General features: G+C 37.8%; 1 long non-coding RNA gene across 1 annotated transcript in view; it reads right to left on the bottom strand.

Annotated features, from left to right (window-relative positions):
- Positions 1 to 7,229: 7,229 nt before the first annotated feature.
- LOC111774369 (uncharacterized) overlaps positions 7,230 to 9,650 on the bottom strand; it is a 36,867-nt gene continuing 34,446 nt past the window's right edge. The window contains exons 2-3 of the long non-coding RNA XR_002809356.2: positions 8,285 to 8,422; positions 7,230 to 7,387 (exon numbers count right to left, since the gene is read on the bottom strand). This is a non-coding gene — a long non-coding RNA (uncharacterized lncRNA). The remainder of the gene's footprint in view (positions 7,388 to 8,284; positions 8,423 to 9,650) is intronic.

Genomic DNA, 9,650 nt, shown 5'->3' with positions numbered 1-9,650 from the left:
ATGATTTATGCCTGGTCATTGAACTTCTCACTGAAAGTCACATTAGCTCTGAAACAGGCAGACATGCCCATGTCTTCCTCTGAGTCAATGCCAGAGGACCAGACCTCTTACTAGAGAGATAAGCCATATTAGGTATCTCTGAGCCTCAAAACCACCTGGAAATCATAATTAAGTCAAGCCAAATACTCTCTTCCCTTGCCTATAAGACAAAGATAACACCCATTTTATTAAAAGGTTGAGACTGTGAGAGACATTGTATACATAGGGCCTGGCACATAGCTGAACCCAATTGAGTAGTTGTAATATTTATATATTTTTGCTTTGTTTTATAGATAATTTTCATACAACTGCACATACATCTTTCAGATAATTTTATCTCTAAGTTATTAATTAAACACTGACGTCCACCTCCTCCAATGTTTACAGAGATCCACATGTTCTAAAGATTTCAGCGAAATCTCCAGCAGGGTTCACTTCCTGCCTCTCTTTTGCAGCCACTTCTGTCCTCCCTTCTCCAGTAGGGGCTTTATTAAACTCCAAATATGTTTTAGGTAAATGATTCAGAAGTTTTGCATCTCTTCCCACATTTGTCAGTAAAGTTACTGATGGAAAGCTTTGGTTTCTGCCCTTCTTTACACAATACAACCCATTTTTTTAAGACTTTATTTTTTTAGAGAAGTTTTAAGTTCACAGAAAAAGTAAGAGGAAGGTACAGAGCTTTCTCATACTCCTCTTGCATTCACACATACGTAGTTCCCCCTAGTATCAATATCCCCCACCAGAGTGGTACATTTGTTACAACTGATGAACCTACATTGACATCATAATCATCCAAAGTCTCTAGTTAACCTTAGGGTCCACTCTTGCTGTTGTATATGCTGTGGATGTGGACAAGTGTATAATGACATGTATCCATCACTAGAGTATCACAGAGTATTTTCACTGCCTTAAAAATCCTCTCTTCTCTACCTATTCATCCCTCCCCTCACCATCAACTCCTGGAAGTCATTGATTATTTTATTTTCTCCATAGTTTTCTCTTTTCCAGAATTTCATATAGTTGTGTTTTGGTAAGTTTTCACTTTATTTAGTTGGAAATATTTTTAAATTTCTCTTGTGATTTCTTCATTGATCAATGTGTTACACAAAAGTGTGTTGTTTGATCTCCATGTATTTTGGAGTTTTCCAATATCTTTCTGTTGCTGATTTCTAGTTTAATTCCATTGTGGTCTGAGAACAGACACTGTATGATTCCTGTCCTTTTAAATTTGTTAAGGTGTGTTTTAGGGCTCAGAATGTGGTCTATCTTGGTGATTGTTCTATTTGAGCTGGAGAGGAATGTGTATTCTGCTGTTGTTAGATGAAGTAGTTTATGGAAGACAATTATATCCAGTTGATTGATGGTGTCATTGAGTTCAACTATGCCCTTACTAATTTTTTGCCTGCTGGATCTGTCCATTTCTGATAGGGGATTGTTGAAGTCTCCAATTATGACATGGATTCATCTATTTTTCCTTGCATTTCTATGAGTTTTTGCCCATGTATTTTGACACTCTGTTGTTACCCATTAATGGGTGCATACCCATTAAGGAGTATTGTGTCTTCTTTAGAAGTGATGCCTTTATCATTATGTAATGCCCCTCTTTATCCCTGATAACTTTCCTAGCTTTGAAGTCTGCTCTGTCTGAAATTAATATAGCTACTCCCACTTTGTTTTGATTAGTGTTAGCATGGTATATTTTTCTCCATCCATTTACTTTTAATCTATATGTGTCTTTATATCTAAAGAGAGTTTCTTGCAGACAACAGATAGTTGGGTCTTGATTTTTTTATACACTCTGATAGCCTTTGCCTTCTAATTAGTGAATTTAGACCATTGACATTCAAAGTGATTATTGATATAGTTGGAGTAATATCCACCTTATTTGTGACTGTTTTCTATTTGTTGCACTTGTTCTTGATTCCTATTTTTGTCTTCCACTCCTTTTCTATCTTTTGTGGTTTTAATTGAGCATTTCATGTCCTTCCATTTTCTCTCCTTTCTTAGAATATTGGTTATACTCCTTTTTCAATTTTCTTTAGTGGTTGCCCTAGACTTTGCAACATTTACAACTAATCCAAGTCGATTTTCAAATAACACTATACCACTTCACAGGTAGTGTGAGTACTTTATAATAACAAAAAATTCGTAATCCTTCCCTCCCGTCCCTTATATAACTGCCGTCATTCATTTTATCTACCTATAATCATACCTAAACATTTATGTAGAGATATAGATACATGATATACATAAGTATACATTATTGAATACATCATTGGTATTATTACTTTGAACAAATTAGTATCTGTTAGATCAACTAAGAATAAGAAAAGTAAAAGCTTTTACTTTATCTTCACTCAGTCCTCTGATGCTCGTCTTTTCTTTGTATAGGTCTGAGTTGCTGACCTACATCATTTTCTTCTTTCCAAAGAATTTCTTTTAACATTTCTTGCAAGGCAGTTCTACTGGCAACAAATTCCCTCAATATTTGTTTGCCTGAAAGAATCTTTATTCTATTCTTTTTTCAGTCTTTGTTCTCTTTGCTTTTCAGTTTTGGAGGATTCTGTTGAAAAATCCTCAAGTTCAGAGATTTTTTTCCTTCAGTCTTGTGCAGACTACAGCTGAGGAAAGAATCTCTGAGTTTTTGATCTCTAGCATTTCTTTCTGGTTCTTTCTTAGGATTTCCATCGCTCTGCTTACATTGCCCATCTATTCTTGCCTTACCCATTTTATCCATTGCGTACCTCGCATATTAATCATGGTTGTTTTAAATTCTCAGTCTGATAATTCCAACATCCCTGCCATGCCCACTTCTAATGCTTGCTCTACTTATATTGTGTTTTTGCCTTTTAGTACACCTTGTAATTTTTTCTTGATAGCTGGACACGTACCAGTAAAAGGAACTGCTGTAAATAAGTAACGTTGTGGTGAGGCGTGAGGGGAGGGGAAGCATTCTATAGTCCTATAATTAGGTCTCAGTCTTTCACGAGTCCATCCCTCTGGACTGTGAACTTCACAAGTGTTTCACAGTTTTTTTCTCCCCCCTTAGGCAGGAGAGATGGCGAGAGTGTGCTGGAGTTAAGTACTTCCCTTCTCCCACTTGGAAGACTAGAACTGAATGTAGTTGGGAATTTCCCTTCCCCCACATTAGTTAGGCTTTGATAATACCCCAGCTGGTTAGGCTCTGGTTAACTAGTTTCTCCTGAGGGCAAGCCTTGTTAAGAAAAACAGAATGTTCTGGTCTATTTCAAAACGGTTCCTTTTCTCCTCCCCCTGCTGCAAGCAGCAGGGAATTCGCCTCCCCCCACCCCCAACTTAACCCCATATTTACTGTGAGAACGTGGTGGAGCTCCTGGGAGGGAAAAACTCACACAGTTGCAAGTCCCCCTCTATGACTGAGTGCCCCATGAGTGTTTATCTTTCAGAGTTCTCCACACTGAGCCACAGCAATTCGTTAGCTACAGTTCAGGTTTTCCTACCCCACCGCTTGCTCCAGGTGAGGTTTGCCCTTTTGAGCGTCCGCTTGGTAAGCCATTACTCCCTGTATGCATTTGTCTTTCTCTCCAGTTGTGGGGACAGCAATTTGCCTGTTAGGTCCTCACTTCTCTTAGGGATCTTTGAAGAGTTGGTGATTTTTAATCCGTTCAGCTTTTTATTATGTTGTTGTCATGACTTCCAAACTCCTTACATGTGGAATGGAATGCAATCAATTTTCAGTCGAAATTCCCAGTTAATTTCACAGCTCTGAATTTCCCCCAGGCTAAGGAGAATGGATTTGTGGTGGTGTTGTTTCTGCTACCGCAGTTGTTATTGTTGTAGTTTTGTTGTTGTTGTTGAGTCTATATCATACACACATTGTATAGAATTAAAGGAGTAAGCCTTTAGGTGCAACATTTTTAACTGCATAGAAATTCACAGAAGAATCTTCAACCACATATGGGTCTCTGGAACATCCTGCTAAATTATTATTTTTTTTAATTTAGATTAAAAAATCACAAGAATCTAATTTACACGAATGGAAATAAACATTATAGAGTTCATCAGTGTTGTAAAAAATTTTTTCCAAACTAAATTGTTTCCAACTCACCCTGATTTCCAGGTTTAAAAGTTATAAAATAAGATTGTAAAATCAAGGACCAAATAGTCAAGTGACTATTTTTAAATCAGTGCTTTTGCTAGACCAAGCTCTGTTTAGTCCGGAACTTCACAGAAGTTTCAGGGATAGCTGGACGCAATGAAATGTATCAGTGCACATGAAGGTCTAAATGTCCTGGGGTCAGTCTACAGATTCCATGCAGTCCCTAACAAAATTCCAATGGCATTTTCCATAGAAATAGAACAAACAATTCTAAAATTTGTATGGAACCACATGAGACCCAAAATTGGCACAGCATTTTTGAAAAAGAAGAACAAGCCTGGAGGCACCATGCTCCCTGATTTCAAACTACACCACAAAGCTATAGTAATCAAAAAAGTAAGGTATCAGAATAAAAACAGACACACAGATCAATGGAACAGAATAGAAAGCCCAGAAATGAACCCATGCAGGTATGGTCAATTAATTTATGACTAAGGAACTAAGAATATACAACGAGGTAAGGATAGTCTCTTCAACAAGTACTGTTGAAAAACTGGATATCCACATGCAAAAGAATGAAACTGGACCACTATCTTAAGCCATCCTCCAAAATTAACTTGAAATGGATTACAGACTTGAATGCAAGGCCTGAGACCATAAAACCCCTAGAAGAAAACATAGGTGGCAGGCTCCTTGACATCAGTCTTGGCAACGATTTTTTGGATCTGACACCAAGAGCAAAGGCAACAAAAGCAAAAACAAACACGTGAGACTATGTCAAAGTAAAACACTTCTACACAGCAAAGGAAACCACTACCAAAATGTACAAGCAACATACTAAATGGGAGAAAATATTTGCAAAACATATATCTGTTAAGAGGTTAATATCCAAAATATATAAATAACTCATTCAACTCAATAGCACAAGAAAGAAAAATCCTATTAAAAAATGGGCAGAATATCTGAATAGACATTTTTCCAAAGAAGACATACAGATGGCCAACAGGTACATGAAAAGGTGCTCAATATCACTAATCATCAGGGAAATGCAAATAAAAACCATAATGAAATATACTCGCACACCTATTAGAATGGCTATTATCAAAAAGACAAGAGATAATGTTGGCAAGGAAAAAAGGGAACCCTTGTGAACTATTGGTGGGAATGTAAATTGGTGCAGCCACTATGGAAAAAAGTACGGAGGGTCTTCAAAAAATTACAAATAGAACTACCATATGATCCAGCAATTCCACTTCTGGGTACTTATCGTAAGAAAAGAAAAACACAAACTCGAAAAGATATATGCACCCCTATGTTCGTTGCAGCATTATTTGCAATAGCCAAGATATGGAAACGACCTAAGTGTCCATGGATAGATGAATGGATAAAGAAAATATGGTGTGTGTGTATATATATATATATATATATATATATATATTTATGTATGTGTATATATATATTAATGAAATATTATTCATTCATAAAAAGAAATGAAATGTTGCCATTTGTGACAACATGGATGATCCTTGAGGGCATTATGATAAGTGAAATAAGGCAGACAGCTTTTACATAGAGAGAACATATTGGTGGTTGCCAGAGGTGGGGATGAGGGGTGGCCACAATGGGTGAGGGGGGTAAAAAGGTACAGACTTCCTGTTATGAATTATGTAAGTCATGAAGATGTCCTGTACAGCATGGCGACTATAGTTAATCATACTGTATTGCATATTTCAAAGTTGCTAAGAGAGTAGATCCTAAAAGTTTTCATCACAAGAAAAAATTTTGTAACTATGTGTTGTGGTGGATGTTAACTAGACTTATTGTGGTGATAATTTTGAAATATATACAAATATCAAAATCATTATGTTGTATACCTGACACTAATATAAGGTTATACGTCAATTACACCTTAACAAAAAAAATCTTTAAAATATCACTAAAGAAAACCCTCTTACTACAGTAGTCAAAATTGTAGTACTGGCATAAAGACAGACATATAGACTGATGGTTTAGAATAGAGAGCCCAGAAATATACCCTTATATAATGTATTTAATATATTTAATATTATATAATATATTAATGTAACATAAAATTTAAAATGCCATGTAAAATGTATTTAATAATTTAATGTATACAATATATAATTTTTGACAAGGGTACAAAGACCATTCAATAGGGAAAGGACAGTCTTTTCAACAAATAGTGCTGGGAAAACTAAATGTGCACATGCAGAGGAATTAAGTTGGACTTTTACCTAATACCATATTCACAACAGATCAAAAACCTAGATGTAAGACCTAAAGCAATATAACTCTTAGAAGAAAACGTAGGACAAAAGCTTCGTGACTTTGAATTTGGCAATCATTCTTTGGTTGTCGTAAAATTCACAGGTAATAAAATAAAAAATGGACAAATTTGACTTCATGAAAATTTTAAAAATTTGTGCATCAATAGGAACTATCAACAGAGTAAAATGACAATCCATAGAGTTGGAGAAAATATTTGTAAATCATATATCTGATAAAGGATTGGTATCCAGAAATTATAAAGAACTCCTAAAATTCAGCAATAAAAGATCAACCATGCTGATTCAATAATGGTCAAAGGAATTAATAGACATTTCTCCAAAGAAGATAGCCAAATGGCCAATAAGCACATGAAAAGATGCCCACCATCATTAGTCATAGGAAAATGCAAATCAAAAGTACAATCAGATACCACCTAACACCTATTAAGATGGCTATTATTTAAAAACAAAAAGCCACTAAATAATAAGTGTTGGCAAGAATGTGGAGAAATTAGAAACTTTGTGCACTTTTGGTGCACAATGTAAAATGTAAATGAACGTACATCACCGTTAATGTGTAGCCAGAAAGTCAAAAGGGACAGCCATTGTGGAAAACAATATCACGTCATAAAAAAAAAATTGTGGAAAAGTCCCCTGCCAAATTGTAAAACAAAGGAAAAAAGATCATGACATTCCTGACCATTGCTCCTAAATGCTTACTCAGAATCGATTTGCTGTGTTTACACGTAATTCTGACGAGCTCTGTTTCTGTTCTCTTGAGTACAGATCAATTGAGCAGATGAGCACAAGGACCCTTTTTATAATTCTTGACTGGTTCTCATTTAATGCCTATAAGCTTTTTGTTTCCATACCATTATCCTTTGTTTGGTTTGTTTCACTGCACACCAAATGAAAATGCAAGTGGGTGGATTGCTACTAAATACAGTTGCAATGACATCAGCAAGAAGTGACAGTTGACAACCTGATGGGAAGAAATGAAACAGAATAACTATAAAATTATATAGCTACTAGACATCAAAAAGACTGGCAGCGTGACATCATCTAGTTTGGGGCTATTGGCCCCACAGGTCTTATTCCCCTGAGAGCAGCTGTAATTATGCGAACACATTCAGTGATATTTTCATGATAATGTCAGTGATTCCTCAAGAAAGAATTTAAATTATATTCAGTTTATTCTATTAAAGAATTATTCTTTTTAAGAATGTTCTTTTTAAGAAAGTAGAGGAATATGCAGTGCATTTTATCCAGTTTTCTATACAAGTTGACATAATCTGGCACTTGAAGGGGGAAGCTTTTGTTATAATGATAGTAATAGCCACCACTCTCGAGTGCCTGCTCTGTGCCAGGCAATGTGCTAGGTGTTGAATATAAATTGTCATTAATCCTGCTGGGCTATGAGCCTGCAACATGGCCAGGAATGTATCTGAGAGGTGGGCAAGGCAGATCCATCGTGTTGTGGCTTTGGCAATTGGTTTTACTGTGAGAATTAAAGACTTACAGATTGCCTTCTTCTTAAGAAGGCAGAGGAGTGTGTATTGATTTCATGTAATTTATCATATTAAGCTGATATAGTTGGATAGGCTTTTATTATAATAATAACAGCCACCACTCTTAGGTATCTGCTCCAGGCCAAGCAATGTGTCTGGTCTTTAATAAAATGTCTTTTCTCTTGCCAGGTAGTTATTATTATCCCCATTTTACACATTGAGAAACTGTGGCTCAGAGAGATTATCATCTGCTCAAGTACAATAAGTGAGTGATACAGCCACAACTCAAATCCAGCTGCATGAAATCCCAAACCCATACTCTTCCCAATCCCAGGCAACACTACTTATAGAGGAAATACCATTATACGCACCTTATGGTTCCCGGACAGTGCTCATAAAGGACTGGCTTCTGTAAGGAGCTTCCTGGTACAGTGGGAGGGTTCCTATTTCTATCCCTCTTCTCAATGGAACACTGTTCTCAGCCAGGGAGAGGAGAGCCATTCTGGATCCTGTGAGTCGGCGCAAAGGGAGAATTTTAGTCATCTAAGAGAAACCCATCCAGAGTGATTCCTTGATGTCACCAACTGAGTCCATCCACCTCTCAGAGTGACCTGCCTGGCATGGTTTACCATGTTCAGCATTTTCCCTGGCAGCTGAAGGCATCCTAAAATAGCCTCTGGACCTTGGAAGGAACCTCTCCTGGTGCCTACAGTAAGAAGGTGCCTGTGGGGTTGGGAAAGGCAGCCCCAGGGCAGGTCAACTCCTCTCTGGAGGAAAGTCAGCGAGGCCTTCTCACTGTCCAAGCATGAGAGGCCAGGAAAACCCCACGGACACATATCCCATTCCTTTCTTCTGCCACAAATGCCTTTCTCATTCCTTGTCTACCCTAAAACTCACTGACGTCATATTCTTGGTTCTAAGCTCTTAATGGCAGTGGGAAGGCTAGAGCTGACTGTTGTTGGGTGTTTCCCTTCCTCCTGCTAACTTAGGCCATGATAATACCCTAGCAGGTTAGGCTCTGGTTAACTGGTTTCTCTTGAAGGTAGGCCTTCTTAAGAAGAACAGAACACTCTGGTCTATTTCACAATGATTCCTTTCCACTCCTCCTCTGGAGGCAAAGGGGGATTTTTCTCTGTTATTTACTGTGAGAACCAGGGGTAGCTCCTGGAGGCAAATCCCACCAGGGGATTTTTCTGCCATATGTACTGTGAGAATCTGGTCGAGCTCCTAGAGATAAAACTCACACAATTGTGGGTGGCCCCTCTGACTGGGTGCCCCTGGAGTTTTAACTCTCAAGAGCCGTCTACACTAAGCCCCTAGCAGTTCATAAGTTACAGTTCAGGTTTTCCTACCTCAGTGCTGGTTCCCACTGAGGTTTGCCCCTGTGAGTCTCTGCTCCAGTCAGCCATTACTCCCTGTATCTGCCTGTCTGTCTCCCCAATCTTGGGGGAAGGGATTGCCCGGTGTTCATCTCTCTTAATGATCGCAGAAGAGTTGTTTTTTCTTCCAATCTCCTCAGCTTTTTATTTGCTCTTGGGACAGAGTGGTGACTTCCAAGCTCCTTGGATGTAGAACCCAGTACAACCAATTTTCAGTGGAAATCCTCCAGTTAATTTGACAGCTCCGAATGTCCCCCAGGCTAAAGAGAAGGAATTGTGTTGTTGCCACTGCCACTGCAGTTGTAATTGTTGTGGTTTTGTTGTTGTTGTTGAGTCTAGATCATATACACATTGTATA

This window comes from Equus caballus, chromosome 7 (assembly GCF_041296265.1).
Source record: "Equus caballus isolate H_3958 breed thoroughbred chromosome 7, TB-T2T, whole genome shotgun sequence".
NCBI classification, from domain to species: Eukaryota; Metazoa; Chordata; class Mammalia; order Perissodactyla; family Equidae; genus Equus; species Equus caballus.
The sequence above is the reverse complement of the archived record's forward strand: the minus strand, read 5'-3'. Positions and strand labels throughout refer to the sequence as shown.